The sequence below is a fragment of the Dasypus novemcinctus genome, chromosome 20 (genome assembly GCF_030445035.2).
Source record: "Dasypus novemcinctus isolate mDasNov1 chromosome 20, mDasNov1.1.hap2, whole genome shotgun sequence".
Classification (NCBI taxonomy): domain Eukaryota; kingdom Metazoa; phylum Chordata; class Mammalia; order Cingulata; family Dasypodidae; genus Dasypus; species Dasypus novemcinctus.
This window is the reverse complement of record NC_080692.1, coordinates 31,855,819-31,871,409: the sequence shown is the minus strand read 5'-3', so window position 1 is coordinate 31,871,409 and position 15,591 is coordinate 31,855,819. Positions and strand designations below refer to the sequence as shown.

The 15,591-nt window shown below is 35.1% G+C and overlaps 1 pseudogene; it reads right to left on the bottom strand.

Annotated features, from left to right (window-relative positions):
* Nucleotides 1-2,311: 2,311 nt before the first annotated feature.
* Nucleotides 2,312-3,186, bottom strand: LOC101427516 (methylsterol monooxygenase 1 pseudogene; annotated as a pseudogene).
* Between the last annotated feature and the right edge of the window lie 12,405 nt (nucleotides 3,187-15,591).

Sequence of the window (15,591 nt, the reverse complement as noted above, 5' to 3'; positions counted from 1 at the left end):
AGGATAAAATGCACACCTAAATATGAAATATTTGGAGTACATCTTAAATTATTCTAATTTGTTCCTGTGGAGAATTGTCAAATGAATGCACACACACATACATTGAGTCTGTTAATCAAAATAATTTAAATGGAAATCCTATAATCATCATGACATTGAATCATTAATCTTGAATTTTATAATTGGTCAAAAGTTTGTCACTGTATAATAATGAATTAAGTTAAAATTATTTAGTCTACATTTTATAACTGTGTTCTTAGAAAGGAATTCATGAAACGATACATGGCAAAACATAATTTGTAATAAAAATTTGTTTAAATACATGCAGTCTGGTTTTTTAAAAAATTAGGATGTAATAGTTTCCATAAAATGCTAATCTAAACTTAAGAAACACCAAAAGACACACTAAGTAATTATTCAAAGGCCACACATTTTAAGTTTCAACGCCAGAATTAAATTCTAGTTATTACTCTTGCTAGGGCCTTTGACTGAATTATTCAATGTAACTGAATGATTGCTATTACTTACATAAATAAATGAAACTTCAGTATCTTTCACAACCAGAGTATCTTTCAGGAAATTTGAACTCATTACATGGTTCCAAAAAATTCTGCACATTTGACTTGTCAACTTATGGTCCTATATTTTAGCATTAAGCCATTGACAATTATCTCTATAAAATAAATATTAAAAATGACTTTTTTCTTGGGTGGTGCTTCCAATATTCTTTGGGTTGTAAATAAGTTTAGTAAGCTATATGATGTTTTTAGACATAAACACTGTTTCCTTCATTTTTAAAGAGTTCTCAAAACTTTCCATCAACTCATTAATAAGAAAAAAATATCAAATAAAAGATTGTATCTCTTTAATAAATAATGAATATCACTAAATCATAATAATTTAGTGTAATAAATTAAATGTTTGCTAATTTTCTTTTTCTTCCATCTTTGGGGAATTCAGTATTTAATTGTTACTGGATTTCAAAATATCATAAAAGTTAGTAGATAAATTTTTACAAAATAAAACATTAATATTTAACACATGTTTAGTGTTAAAATATTTCAGTATAATCTGAATTTTAAGAAATCAGATTATTCTTGTTAATGAACTTCTTTGTGTCAATAATTTAGCTTTACTTCACTCTCACCAATAGTATTTTGTCAAATGCAGAATATTTTAAGAAATACTTACTATACCATGAAACACTTCTTTAAACCTCTGAGTAATTTAGAACCAGACCTTTAAATTCTTCAACTGAAAAATGACCACTATCTTCAGCGCACCTCCCCGCTGCCCCACTCACTGTGGGTGAACTAGGGATGTGTTAGTATACACACCATATATCAACTTAAGTGCAGTTATCATAGAGCAGAGTCTCATTTACACGGAGCTGCCGAGATGGATAACAAAACAGTAACCCTCACAGAAGTGAACCTGGCCAAGTACACAAAGAGGAAGCAAATCAAACCTAAGGGCACTAATTGCTCCATTTCACACTCTGAGCAGGAAATAACCTATGTGGTGGGATTAAACCTTCAAATGCCTCTCAAGGTCCTCAAGGGAACAACAAGAATTCACACAGCACAGGTAAAACCTTTAATAGAGTCTCAAAAGCTCTAGGATGTGCCGTTGGGGTGCAGAGAAGAAGGGAAAACAAAGATTATAGACATGGAACATGGATAGTCAGATTTAGTGAGTAAGCTCATTTGTTTTCTCTTTATGTGGATCAGAGCTGGTGTGTGAATATGGTATTCCAGTATAAATTCTGAAGAGCAATGGTATTTGACTTTTATTTAGAGCATTAGATTTCCTGAAAATTCAATTGTATATTCTGAGAGAAACATTGCAATGGTGGTTGTGGGTTTGGAGTCCAGCATTTAAGAAGATGATTCTTTGTATGTAAACAGAATACTCACCTCCACCTACCCTTTCTCTCCCTGTAGATTTTCCATCATGTCCACAAAGACTCATTGCTGGGATCCTGGGAATATTGTGCCTTGTCTTGAAAACATCTGTAATAACCATGGCTGTCATAATTATTATTCCATGTAAGTGAGTATTTGAGAGGTCATAAGAAATTTTCATTTTAATGATTTTGAAAATGCTTCTACATATTTCATAAATAAGGGCTAGAAATAGAATTTTCAGTATAAAGTATTTATTTGGGCTAAATGTATGTATTAGAGAAAACATGGATGATTATGTTCTTTTATCACTTAGCACACAAGGCACATGAATCCACAGAAACAATGTTAGCTCCTATTTTCAATTCAGGAAAATGTGTATCTTCAGGAAGGTCTATGAAAAATGGTTATTTAGTCCTTTTCTTAAACTTCTTCTTTTCAGTGTAGGCAAAAAACAGAGCATCCATCCAATACTTCTGTCCCACACTGTAAATGTTGAACCATAGTTTCTGATGAAGATCACGTGGTGAAAATCATGATGCCGAGAACCAGCATAGAAAGGGATGAAATTTAAGAGTTGAGAGGAATATCATAACCACTATAGCCAACAAAGGTTTTTATCAAATACATGGTTATCCATGCCCAAAGAAGAATTACATGGTCACACAAAAGCATGAGTCCAGTGAAAAATCCACAAGAATTAGCGTTTTCAGCAGATGAGCTCCCATTCCAAATGGAGCCTCTAACTCATGATATATTTTATGAATATACTTATATATCATCTCTTGTGGTGTAAGAGCATATGCAGGAAATAGTGCCAAGTGTCCTCAATCACACAGCGGTTGCATCTTGTCAGAAGCAAATACCATCTTGGCATTCTTTACCAATAGTAAGGAATACTGATACCCTCTGTCAAATAATAGGTTCCACAAATCAAAGGCAGCTGGATAAGAAAGTGATTAAGGAAAGTGATTTAAAACATTTCCATTGGCCTTCCCATGTTCAAAATATGCTTTGAATTTTGCACTTTTTCAAAAATCCAGGCTAAAAGAACAAGATTTTACACATTTTCAAAAATCCAGATAAAGAGAACAAGAAATCCAGGGCCTCATGAGCTGTAACGGATCCCCATATTGCAATCTGGAACCCAGTACAATTAATCACCATACGTTTCCAAGCATAATTAAATAGTTCTTGCAGAGGATTCTCAGGGCTTTATGAATCGATACTCCACAGCCAAACATTCTGAACTAAAGATGCTGACACTGAAGTTTGTTGCCATTTACCACATCTCTTTAGATAGTTTTATGGTTCTGGACATTTGCTGGAGGACTGTGGTACTAGGTGCTAGGATCTCGCCACTTGCCTCGCTTCATCCAAGTGTTTAATTTTGAGGAGGTCCCTTTCATCTATTTTTTTTGTTTTGTTGCTCTTGCTTTGGGTGTAAGGTTTAAGAACCTACCACCTGCCACAAGATCTTGCAAATGTTTCCCCTACATTTTCTTCTAGGAGTTTTAGGGTTGTTGCTTTTTATGTTTAGGTTCTTGATTCATTTTGAGCTATTTTTTGTGTAAGCTGTGAGATCTTTCTTTTGGATATAGATTTCCAGTTCTCACAGGACCATTTGTTAAATAGACTTTTCTGGTCTGGCTGAAAGAGCTTGACAGCCTTGTCAAAAATCACTTGAACATAGGTGTAAGGCTCAATTTCTGAGTTCTTTTAGTCATTCTTCTAACCATTTTTTTTTTCGGACTTCCTTCTCAGACTGCTCATCTTAATGTAAAGAAGTACTACTAATTTTTGTGTATTAATTTTGTATCCTGTCACTTTGCTGAACTTGTCTATTAGTTCTATTAGCTTTGTTGTGGATTTTTTAGTATTCTCTAGAATTTGTATCATTTTGTCTGAGAATAGTAAAAGTTTTACTTCTTCCTTTAATAATTGGGTGTCTTATTTCTTTTTCTTGTCTAATTGGTCTAGGTAGTACTTCTAACACAATACTGAGTAAGAGTGGTGACAGTGGGCATCCTTGTCTTGTTCCTGATCTCATTGGGAATGCTTTCAGCCTTTCGCCATTGAGTATAGTTTTGGGTTTTTCATATATGTGCTTTACCATGTTGAGAAAGCTTTTATCTAATCCTCTCTTTAGAATTGCTTTCATCAAGAAAGGATTTTGTATTTTGTCATATAACTTCTTTGTGTCAATTAAGAAAATTATGTAATTTTTCCTCTTCAATTTATTAATGGGGCCTTTTAAACTAATTTTTTCTTGTGCTGAATCACCCTTGCATACCTGGCATAAAACCATGTGATTATAGTGTATGATTCTTTTAATATGCTTTTGGACTTTGTAGGTATTTCGGTGAGGATTTTCTGTCTACTAGAGATATTGGTCTGCAATTTTCTTTTTTCATAGTATCTTTATCTGCTCCAGATTAGTGTGATGTTGGCTTCATAGACTGAGTTTGGTAGCATTCTTTCCTGTTCAATTATTTGGTAGAAACTGAGCAAGACTGGTATTAGATCATCTTTGAATGATTGTTAGAATTAACCTGTGAAGCCATCTCATCCTTGGCTTTTCATTTTTGGGAAGTTCTTGATGGTTGTTTCAGTTTCTTCACTTGTGATTCGTTTATTGGAGTCTTTTACTTTTTCTAGTATGAGAGGTTGTTTGTATGCATAGTAGTCCCCTAAAGGTTTGCTGATGCAAATTACCAGAAATCTGTGGCCTTTAAATATAGTATTTATTTGGGATAAAGCTATCAGGTACATGGCTATAAAAAGCCCAATTCTAGGCTGCCGTTTTTTTCAAATTCCATTGGTATGGTCACAGTCCTAATGGACAGACCTTTTTTAGCATTGAAAACCAGTCCTCTGGGAAGCGGCTGTGGCTCAATCAGTTGGGCTCCATCTACCATATGGGAGGCCCTGGGGTTCGCGTCCCGGGGCCTTCTGTGAAGGCAGGCTCGCCTACACCCTGGGGAGCGCCGCCCAGCCCACAAGCACTGCAGAGTGCCACCTCACCCACAAGCACGATGGAGAGCCGGCTCAGCAAGATGATGCAAATAAAAGGGAGACAAGCAAAAAAAAAAAAAAACACACACAGAAGAGGGATCAGCGAAAGGACACAGAAAGCAGACAGCAAGCAAGTCACAAGGGGGGGAGGGGAAATACAAATAAATAAAAATACAGACACAGAAGAATGCACAGCAAATGGACACAGAGCAGACAGCACACAAAAAAAGCCACGGTTGGGGGATAAAGGAAAAATACAATGTTGTCCACCCAAACATATGCAACTAATTAGGCCATATACCCACTACATCCTATAATTACACTCTACTCTTTAACACTACTATGCTGCACTAGCAGACAGATTTAAAGGTGTTAAGCAAACATCTTGACTTAACCTTATTTTGGAATGATTGGTCAGTAATTAAACACTACCTACATGAATAAGTGATAAAAATTATAGTGAGGATGTACTGTGCTTTAATAGCTCTTATAGGCAGATCATGTTGGAGTAGGAACACAAACAGGGCATTTATACATCTTAACCAGATTAAAACCCAGAAAAATCCCTAAAAATGTCTTCACCATTCCTTTCCTGAAATCCCCTGTTAAACTCAAACTAACATATGATCATTCCAAACCCTCTTACTTTCCTTTATGCATTAATGTAATATATGGAAGAATCCAAATATTCAGCATTCCTAATCACCCACACTATTACTACAACCCCTCAGTCCCCTGAACAGCACTAACGCTTGCTAGTACAGGTTTTTATTTTCTTTGTGGGAATACCGCATACCTAACCCTTCCTACAGTGTGGACGGGAACTTGCATTATAGTATCTATCATCCCAAAAGCCAGCATCCTAAAATCCCAAGACATGGCCTCCTGTGGACAAATACCTAACCTTGGCTCTTTTCTTGAAACCTCACTTCAGCTTCTACAACTACATGAATGGAAAAAGGGCACTTTTTAGGAAACACAGATTTAAATATCACACCCATAATAATCCAATCCTAGAAAAACCTAGGCTAGGACATACCACCTTAGCACTCTGTTCTGATTGCAGGTATTCCAACACTAGAGTAAGTAATCCCAAATATCTCCTTCCAATTACAAATATTCTGGAATGCCACCGCAAAGAGAATAAAAAATCAACAATTAGAAATTAACAGCCTGCCATCAGTAGTCACACAAAATAGAAGAGCATTGGAGTCCTCACCACTGTCACAGGAAGCACTTGGGCAATCATAAATAAAACTTGTTGTTTCTATATTAACAGAACAGGACAGGTAGAAGAAAATCTCAAAATTTTAAAGGAAAACTTAGAAATCATTCAGAAAGCCCAAAACAAGAGCTATGGAAATCAATCATGGTTATCCTCACTTCTCTCTTACTTTTCCTCATCCCTAAAATCAATCATTTTACCATTTTAACAGCACTACTAATAGTATTACTTCTTCCTTTTGGTCTTTTCTCTTCCAGCTTGTCTGGTTCATATACCGAACAGTACAGTCAACAATTCAGGAATATGTGAACAGCGTCTTCCTGCTGGTGAACAGCAGTACCAACCCCTGCGAGACCAAAAGCCAACACCTACCAAGTATGAAGGAAGAGAACCCCTCTCCACTTCCTAACAGCAGGAAGTAGCCAGACTGAGTTGACGCACCAAATCATCTGATCCTCTCGCCCAGCCCAACAACCTACACCCCAAGGTCCCCAGGTCGCTCATGACACGCACGAACACACACACACACACCAAAGAGTGGTTTCCTATTGTAAGGTTCACAGTGTATAATTAACAGACTGTGACACAAGAAAAGGCAACCCCCATCCAGTGGCACATGACCAGTGGAACAAACCATCTCCTCACAAGAACGAAGGAACCACTAGGCACAGAGCATGGTAACATAAGACTCTCCATTCCCTTCTGACCAAAGCTTAGTCAGCCCCTCTTACATTCCAAGAATTCATCATTTCCTAGCCCACTAACCCATTAACCACACAAGGGAAATAATTTATTTTTTCAACCCATCATTGGCTCTGGGCTATATGCAGTCTCTAACCCCACCACATGGACTAACAATCTCCCACACACACACTTTTCACAATACTGTATAAACTCCTAACCATCCTGCCCAGGGTGTGCTGAAGTCTATCCTTCAGGCCCCTCTGCTGGTAGAGCTTCTCAATAAACTTCTTGCCTGCAGTCATCAGCCTCCACATCCCAGTGAGCGCCATTTTCCTCCTATGTGGGGACTATAGTATAGGTGCTAGTTGAGCACTGAATCTCAGCAGCATTGTAACACCTACACTCCAGTTCACTGTACTCACCCATAACAACTAATAAAATGGTGATGACGTACAATGACCATCTCAAAAAACTGAGAGTATGTACAGCTGCAAGGAAGATGTTTCCATCCATCTGACCCATGTGATCTAAGCATCCTTTCAATCAGACACAGAGTGGGCATCACCATCCCCAAATTCTAATAACAGAGGAAAAACCAAACATAAGTGTAGGAATGGAACTTGCACTAAAGTAGATTTGTTACTATTCTAACAATGGATGATCTTGTAACATTGATGTAAAGGCAGAGGTCACCAAAAATTCTAAGGGAAGGTAAAGGATGCAACATTGAGCACTGGAATTGTTCTGCATGACGTTGCAATGATGGATACAGGCCATTTTACATTTTGTCGAAACCTATAAAAATGTGTAGTGCAAAGTGCAAACTGTAATATAAACTGTTGACCATGTTTAGTAGCAATGCTTTAGTAGGTGCTCATCAAATCCAATGAATGTGCTGTACTAAAGAAAGATGCTGTTAATAGAGAAAAGTGTCAGAGAGGATGGGTGGTCTGTATGGGAATCCCCCTATAATTAGATGTATCATTTAGGTAAATTAAATCTTCTTTAAAAAGAAAATAATATTAAATTATAAAATTAGACTTCTGGAGGTCATTATCACACAGGAATTATTAAGATATGCATTCTCAAATAGCTCATGAAGTATTATAAACCAACAGAGCAACTTAGTTTTCGAAGACAATTATTTCTGTCAATTTGGGTACTGTTTTGGTGTCTTCACTTTTTCTGAGCTCCTGTTCTCTTACAGGTCAACACATAAATTCCAGTTATTTCCACAGATTTAAATCTTCCACAATTTCTCTGTTTTTATCCCTATAGATTCTCTGTTCATATCATGGAGACTCATTGCTGAGATTCTGGCAATCAATCAACATTTGAAATGAATCATCATTGTGGTTATCATAGTCATAATAATTCTTGTTAAATAAATCATTGAGACAACATAAGGAATCTGTGCCAGATGAATATGTATCTGAAAGGTTCTGTTTTAATTTGTCAAAGACCTGCCAATGCAAAGTACCAGAAATGTTTTGACTTTCACACAGTGGATTTATTTGGGGTAAAAATTTACACCTGCAAGGATGTAAAACATCCAAATCAGGGCACCAGAAGAGGTGCTTTCTCACCAAAGTCCCCTACTGTGGATTCTGACATTGTAGCCATGTGGTGAAATAAGATGGTTGCTGAGCTCTGCTGAGGTCTCAGGCTTGTCCTCTGGCCTTACTGTCTCCTCTTGAGCTACTCCATGGTCCCAGCCACTCTCAGCCTCTGGAGGGATTCTGTTTTCCTGCAATCTTCTCTCTCACACACTGCAGAATCATATAATATGTCAGCTTCCATTTCCTCTGTGTCTCTCTGTATGCTTCCATTTATATCAGCCTAAGCAAGGGGGTGGAGACACAACCTGATGTACACTAATCAAAAGCCCTCAGTCAAACTCATAAAGTAATCTAATCAAAAGCCCCTCAACTAAATTTAGTGCAATCAAAGGGATAGGCTAGTTTGTTAACTAAGTATTTCACTTTTTGGGATTCATAAAATAATTTCAAACTGCCGCAGACCCTCTGTCTTAATATTATTTCAGATAATTCTCTTTTTCATATAGGAACACTTTATAATTATGGTGTTGAGTTGGTTCATGTTGCACTATGAGAAATCAGGCTCAGGCAAAGCAGACACCTTTGGCAAGTGACCACTTTATTACTGACAAGGTAGAAAGGCTCCAAATGTCAGGAGAAGAGATCCCATCATGGCTGGTCAGGGTTGATAGAGGACCAGTTCTGCACACTCTACTTTGCATCAGAGGGAAGTGATAAATCTTTGCTGCCAAAGGTGGTCTATTTGTAAGATCCCTGGAGAGGGAACCCTGCCTCTCAGAGTTCCTGCCTCATTAGCATCTGGAGCTGCTTGTTCCTGGCATCCAGGTTTAAAGTACAGTTGTGTCTTTTCATTGGTATAAACATCTCCCTAGGTCTATGGAATGAAAACCAATTAAAACATCTGCACACAAATAGAATAGGCAGTGGGGGCGGCAGGGGTGGAAGATGGCCCCTGAGCATGTGTCCATGACTTCAACAGCAAAGGGAAGTAATGAGTCTAAAAGATTTTCTCATTTTGCAGTTACATTCTCTCCATGTTTCTAGAAGTAACAAGAGATTGCTAGGAAAATTACCTAATAAAGAATAAGTGTTGCCTTTTCACAATTAATCACTGTTTAGATGATCAATGATTAGGAGTAAACATTATTTTTAAAAATACTATGCCCTCCATTCTTCTAGTAACTTAAATCTGAATTTTCTATTATGTGAGTCACTACTACGTACTTCTAGTTTTTAAGATTAAGTACTGCTGCTACTTTTTTTTCTGGACAAGTTTATTTAAAATGCATTTTAAATGTTACATAGTGCAAGTAGTAGAGTAAGGGTTACATGATTTTCATTTATTTATGTACACACATGTATTTACAAATGTGTTCTTTATTCTCAGGAATGAATACCAAGAAATTTCTATATTAAAATGCAATTTTTTTAAAGTATTAATTCATATTCTTTCTCTAGCACCTCCTTGTGTGTTCTGCTCCCATATGTGACTTACCTATGCAGTAGTTGTTATTTCATTACTAAATACAGAAAAATCTGGAATGAGAGCCTGAGGCACTTTTATCTAAAAAGTCAAGATTGTTCCAGGTACATTTGAAAAATAGACAACAATACTGATTTTTATCTTTTCTGTTTTGAAATATAAATATATATGTAGAAACTCATAAAATAACTTTTACAGCTGAACACAATAATAGAGACAAAACCTCTTTACGACCTAGGAAAAGTCAAAGAATATATCTTGAAAAATCACACATATACATTTTTAAATAAAAATTTTCCTCTTTATCTGAAATTTGCAAGCAGTATTCACTCTTTAATGATGACAATATCCTTGCTTTTTTCCTCTAGTTTTCCTGTGTCCATCCACATCTCTAAACAATGTCATGTAGTATGCTCTGTTGTTAGATTGTAAGTGAAGTTATTCATATATGCTATTTTATGTCTTGTTTTTTAACTCAATGTTAAGCTTTTAAAAATGCATTCTTATTTCTCCCTATTTAGAGTTTGTATTACTGTCCATACCCACAATTCTTTCTCTGCAATTCTGAAAGTTTTGTTGGTGTCTTTTTTTTTTCTTGGTTGCCTTGGTGGTACACTAGCTTGTAAATAAATGTTTATAGACAATAGATATTCATTTGGTATATAAATACAATTGATACTCATACACTAAATTTTTGGCCAAGAGTTTTTGTTTCAACTTTCTTATTTATAGAATTTTATCTTTGTATCAATATGATTTTCCTTCACACACAATAAATAGGTAATCTAAAGATAATTACAGTTTTTTTTTTTTTAATTAAAAAATCTGGGAGAAGCAGACATGGCTCAAATGATTGAGCTCCTGCCTACCACATGGGAGGTCTGGTTTTGGTTCATGATGTCTTCTAAAAAAGATAATCAAGACAGTGAGCTGATGCTACATGATGACACAACAAGAGACACATGGAGGAAAACATAATGAGAAACCCAACAAAGCAGGGAGCAGAGGTGGGTCACATGACCAGGCTCCTCCCTCCCACATGGGTAGTCCCAGGTTTGGTTCCCATTACCTCCTTAAATAAAAGATGAGCAGCACAAAACAAACAGCTTCAGCAAATGCAAGAAACGAGAGGGTGGGGAGAAATAAATAAAATAAATCTTTAAAAAATTTGTTTATCTTTTATTTTTTTATTCCTGTACTATACTTGTTAGATCTTTCTTTCAAAGGTTGAAGAGAAGAGGTATTATTGCCTTGTATCTGATCTCAGAAATAAATATTTAAGTATGACATTCTTTTTTCTATATGTATAAATTCTCTTTCAGATAAAGGAAGTTCTCTCTTGCTTACAACAACTTTCATTTTTAGAGCTGTTTTAGACATAGAGAAAACTTACAGGGAATGTACAGAATTCCTATATATCTACCTTCACTCCACTCCAATATTTCTCTATTATTAGTATATTGTTTTGGTATGATGCATTTGTTACAACTGATGAGCCAAAGATTAATACGATATTATTAACTAAAACTCATAAGGTATTGTATTAGTCAGCCAAAGTGTGCTGATACAAAGTACCAGAACTCTGTTGACTTATATAAAGGGTATTTCTTTGGGGTAAGAACTTACAGTCACAAGGCCAGAAAGTTAAGTTACTGCAAAGTCTGTTGCCACATATTGGAGCAAGATGGCTGCCAGTCTCTCCTAGGGTTCAGCCTTCCTTTTTACTTCTAAGTCTCTGTAATCCCAGCTCCTTACATTCTCAGCTACAGGCTAGCAGAAGGCTTGTCTCTCTCCCTGAGGCTCCCTTCTTTCTGGACTTTCTCAGGTGTTCAGGGCTCTGGTCTCTTCAGCTGCAGGCTATTAGGCAAAGAGCTTGGCTCTCTCTCCATGGTTCCAGTGCCCAAAACTAAACTCTCAGTGTTCTTCTTATCCATGTATTTATATCCCTTTGATAACCATAAATTGGTCTTTGATAACCATCCATTTATATAGCCCACTTAAACTGAGTTGTCCTAATGACATTGTTAAATAAAAGCCCTAATCTTGATTTAATAATATAAAGTATAACCTCTGGGTCTAATACAATCTAATATGCCCAGAGAAACAAACCAGTTTACAAACACAACCCAATATCTATTTTTGGAATTCATAAACAATATCAAACTGTACAGGTATATTAGGTTTCAATCTGTGTTTTACAATTCTATGGGCTTTGGAAAATGAGTAATGTCATGTATCTACCATTTCACTATCAGGTAAAATGATTCTATATTAAAATGCCCCATTCTCCACCTTCCTCATCCCCAATTTCTGAACTTCTGGTAAGGTCTTATATTTTTATTATAGATTTATGTGTTCCAGAATGTCATATAGTCAGAAAGGTACAGTTTGTTGCCTCTTCAGACTGGCTTCCTTCCCTGGAAATATGCATCTAAGTTTCTTTTGTGGTTTTTTTTTTTTCATGTGTGGCTTGAGAGTGCATTTCTTTTTATCAGTGAATGATATCCCATTGTATGGATACACCACAGTTTATTTATTCGCCTGTTGGAATAGATCTTGGTTGCTGTAATTTTTGGCATTTATGAAAATGTTGCTATAAACATTTGTGTATAGGTCACAATCATGTATTGATGTCATTATAAATTTGTATATATGCACCCATTAATATATTTAGACACAGAAAGAATACTATCAATTTAGCTTATGAGAATATAATATTAAAAAATACATATATAATTAGCCAGCATTAGTTATTGTTACTGAGGGCACAAAAATAAGTAGAGAATCCAGGAATGAAACTGTGGATTTATGTGCCATATTTCTTAGAAATAACAAAGCTTAAGTTTTGGCTTTGAATCTGTCCCCAGTCTCCTACCAGTGGTAGGCAAGTGAATTTCCTTAGGAAAGCTAGATAACAAGCAGACAAACATTTCTCCCTTTTCATGATTCAAGATGAGGAATGATTAAAATAATTCTATTTGGTACAAGTAGATAATGTATGTTTTAAATTTTATTTATTCCCATGCTCTTGTGATATTTCATCTTGTGGGCTAAAAATCTCCTTTTTATGCCTTCCCTAATTTTGTTTAGAAGACATTTTTTCAGAAAGAGCTTTTCATTTCCCTACATAGTCTGATGTGAATTTTGTCATTTTCGCCTAAATAGTCCTATTAAAATACTATTATTTATTAATGCATAATGAATAAATAAGTTACATAATGAGTAGGTATTCGGAATTTCAATTTTTAGCAATGTCATATATTCTGATATTATAGTGTTTTTCCTTACAAGACCATTAACATTTATCAAGAGATATCTGAAAATTAAATCATTTTAAAAGAAGAAAAACTGAAAACAGAATTTTAAGAATTAGAGCCAAGAAACCAAGGTGATAAGTTCTAGAGTTAGGGTCTTGGTCAGTTATTATAATGTAGAAAGTGTAGTAATTCCTCAGAATAATTAGTGATAAAAATCTTTATCTATTGGTAATGGTGGTATACTTTTTGAATATTTGACATCATAATAGAAATGTTGTAGTAGAGAGACATAAAAAATAATTATATCATGTCAAGATTCAGCAAACAACCCTAAATGTTGGACTTAGACATCTAAGATAGGGTTAACATGGACTAAATTTTCAGAATCTGTGATTGAGAATGAAACAAGTTAACTGCATGGTATTTTTAAAACAATTTTACTTTTACATGTGCTTCTGTTAAAACTGCTATTTTTCAAAATGTCAGTAATTCTTTAATAACCACATCAAAATGAACAAATCGAATAGTACTACTATTTTCGAATGGAACTCTCCCACCAAAACCTATTGAAGGTGAAACAATTTTCTCAATAGCACTCGCAAGGGACAGTCACACCTTTCAAGGTAGACGCTATACTTTTAATAGGAGTTTGAAGTCTCTTATGCTCTGTAGGTGTGCAGGGTGATAAACTGGCTTAAAAATAACCCAATTATGAGAATTTCCTGTTCATACCTTAAGTGACTCTTTCATGAGTCACCTGCTTTTTACACTCTGACTTCACTCTGAGTCAATACAGGACAGTCTGTGAAGAGCACAGGTATTGTTTGCTCTGGCCCTGGATTGGTTCCTTAAACATCTCCTTTCTTCCCAGCTATGCCAGGCCTCTTTAGGAGAGTCAGCCAAGGATGCATGACTTTCTGGCTGATGAAGGTATGTATGTCCACTGCCCACTGTCTGCCTGATGCCCCACCTCATTGAGTGGGAGATGCTAAATGCTGTGCCTGCTGCAGCTGCAGGATTCATATATAAGGAAAACAATTTGGAACATTGGAGTCTTTCTTTGAATAATTCAGGATAAAAAGCATGCCTCAAATATGAAATGTTTAGATCACTTCATAAATTATTCTAATCATCTCTTGTGGATATTTGTCAAATGCATACACACATATTTGAGTTTGCTAATGAATATAATTTAAATGGAAATTGTATAAACATCATGAGAATGAATCATTAATTTTGAATTTTATAATTGGTAAAAAATTTGTCATCGTATAATAATGAATTCTTCTATATTTATTTAGCCCATACTTCATAACTGTTCTTAAAAAGGAATTAATTGACTGATGGAAAGCAAAGCATAAATCCTCATAAAAATTCGTTTAAATACATGCAGGTTTTTTTTTTCAAAAAATCAGGATGATCTAGCTTCCATAAAATCTAATCTAAGCTTACTTAATCCTCAAAGACTTAAAAATTGAAGGTAAACCAGCAAAAATCAAACAAAAAAAGAATCACATTGTTTTAAGAGACTCCTTTGTAATGGATTGTTTTACAGTTTCTAACTGATATGAATCAGAAAGCATAACATGGCAACTGTGACTAAGATAACAATTAAACTAAACATTTATTGAGAAGTTGATTATTAAGTGTTTTACAGATCTTACTTTTGGTATATTATTATCTATATTTTACATTAGAAAACTAAGTCCTAGAGACAGTTATAATTACAAAAAGGCCCCACATTTTAAGTTTCAAAGCAGAGTTAAATTCTAGCTGCCAGAGCATTTGACTAAATTATGAAATTGCATTAACAATGACTGCAATTACTTACATAACCGAAGGAACTCTAGGATCTTTGACAACCATAACATCATTCTGGAAGCTTGAGCCTGCTTCCATACGTGCTCTGCACATTTATCTGTGAACTTATGGTCGTTTATTTTTATCATTAAATCGATTGAAAATTCCTTCTCCAAAATAAAAATTTAAAATGCCACTTTTCTGAGTGACATTGCCAATATTCTTTAGGATGTAGGTAAGTTTAGCGTGTCATATGACGTTTTTAAACATATAAATGTGTCCCTAAATATTTAATGAATTCTAAAAACTTTCCACACCCTCATTAATAAGAAAAAGATCATAGAAAATACCATATCTCCTTTAATAAAGAATGAATATCACTAAATCATAACAGTTTAAAGTAATAAATTAAATGTATGCATATTTTCCATTTCCTCTGTCTTTAGATCTCTCAGTACTTGTCATTGGATTTCAAAACTATCATGAAAATTGATGCATAATTCTTTCCAAAATAAAACTCTAATATTGGTGTTATAGTGTTAAAATATTTCAGTAGAATCTGACTCTTAAGAAATGAAGCTATTCTCCTTTATGAACTATTTCATTGCTCAACAATTTAGCTTTCCATCACTCCAACCAACAGTATTTCGTCAAATGCAGAATA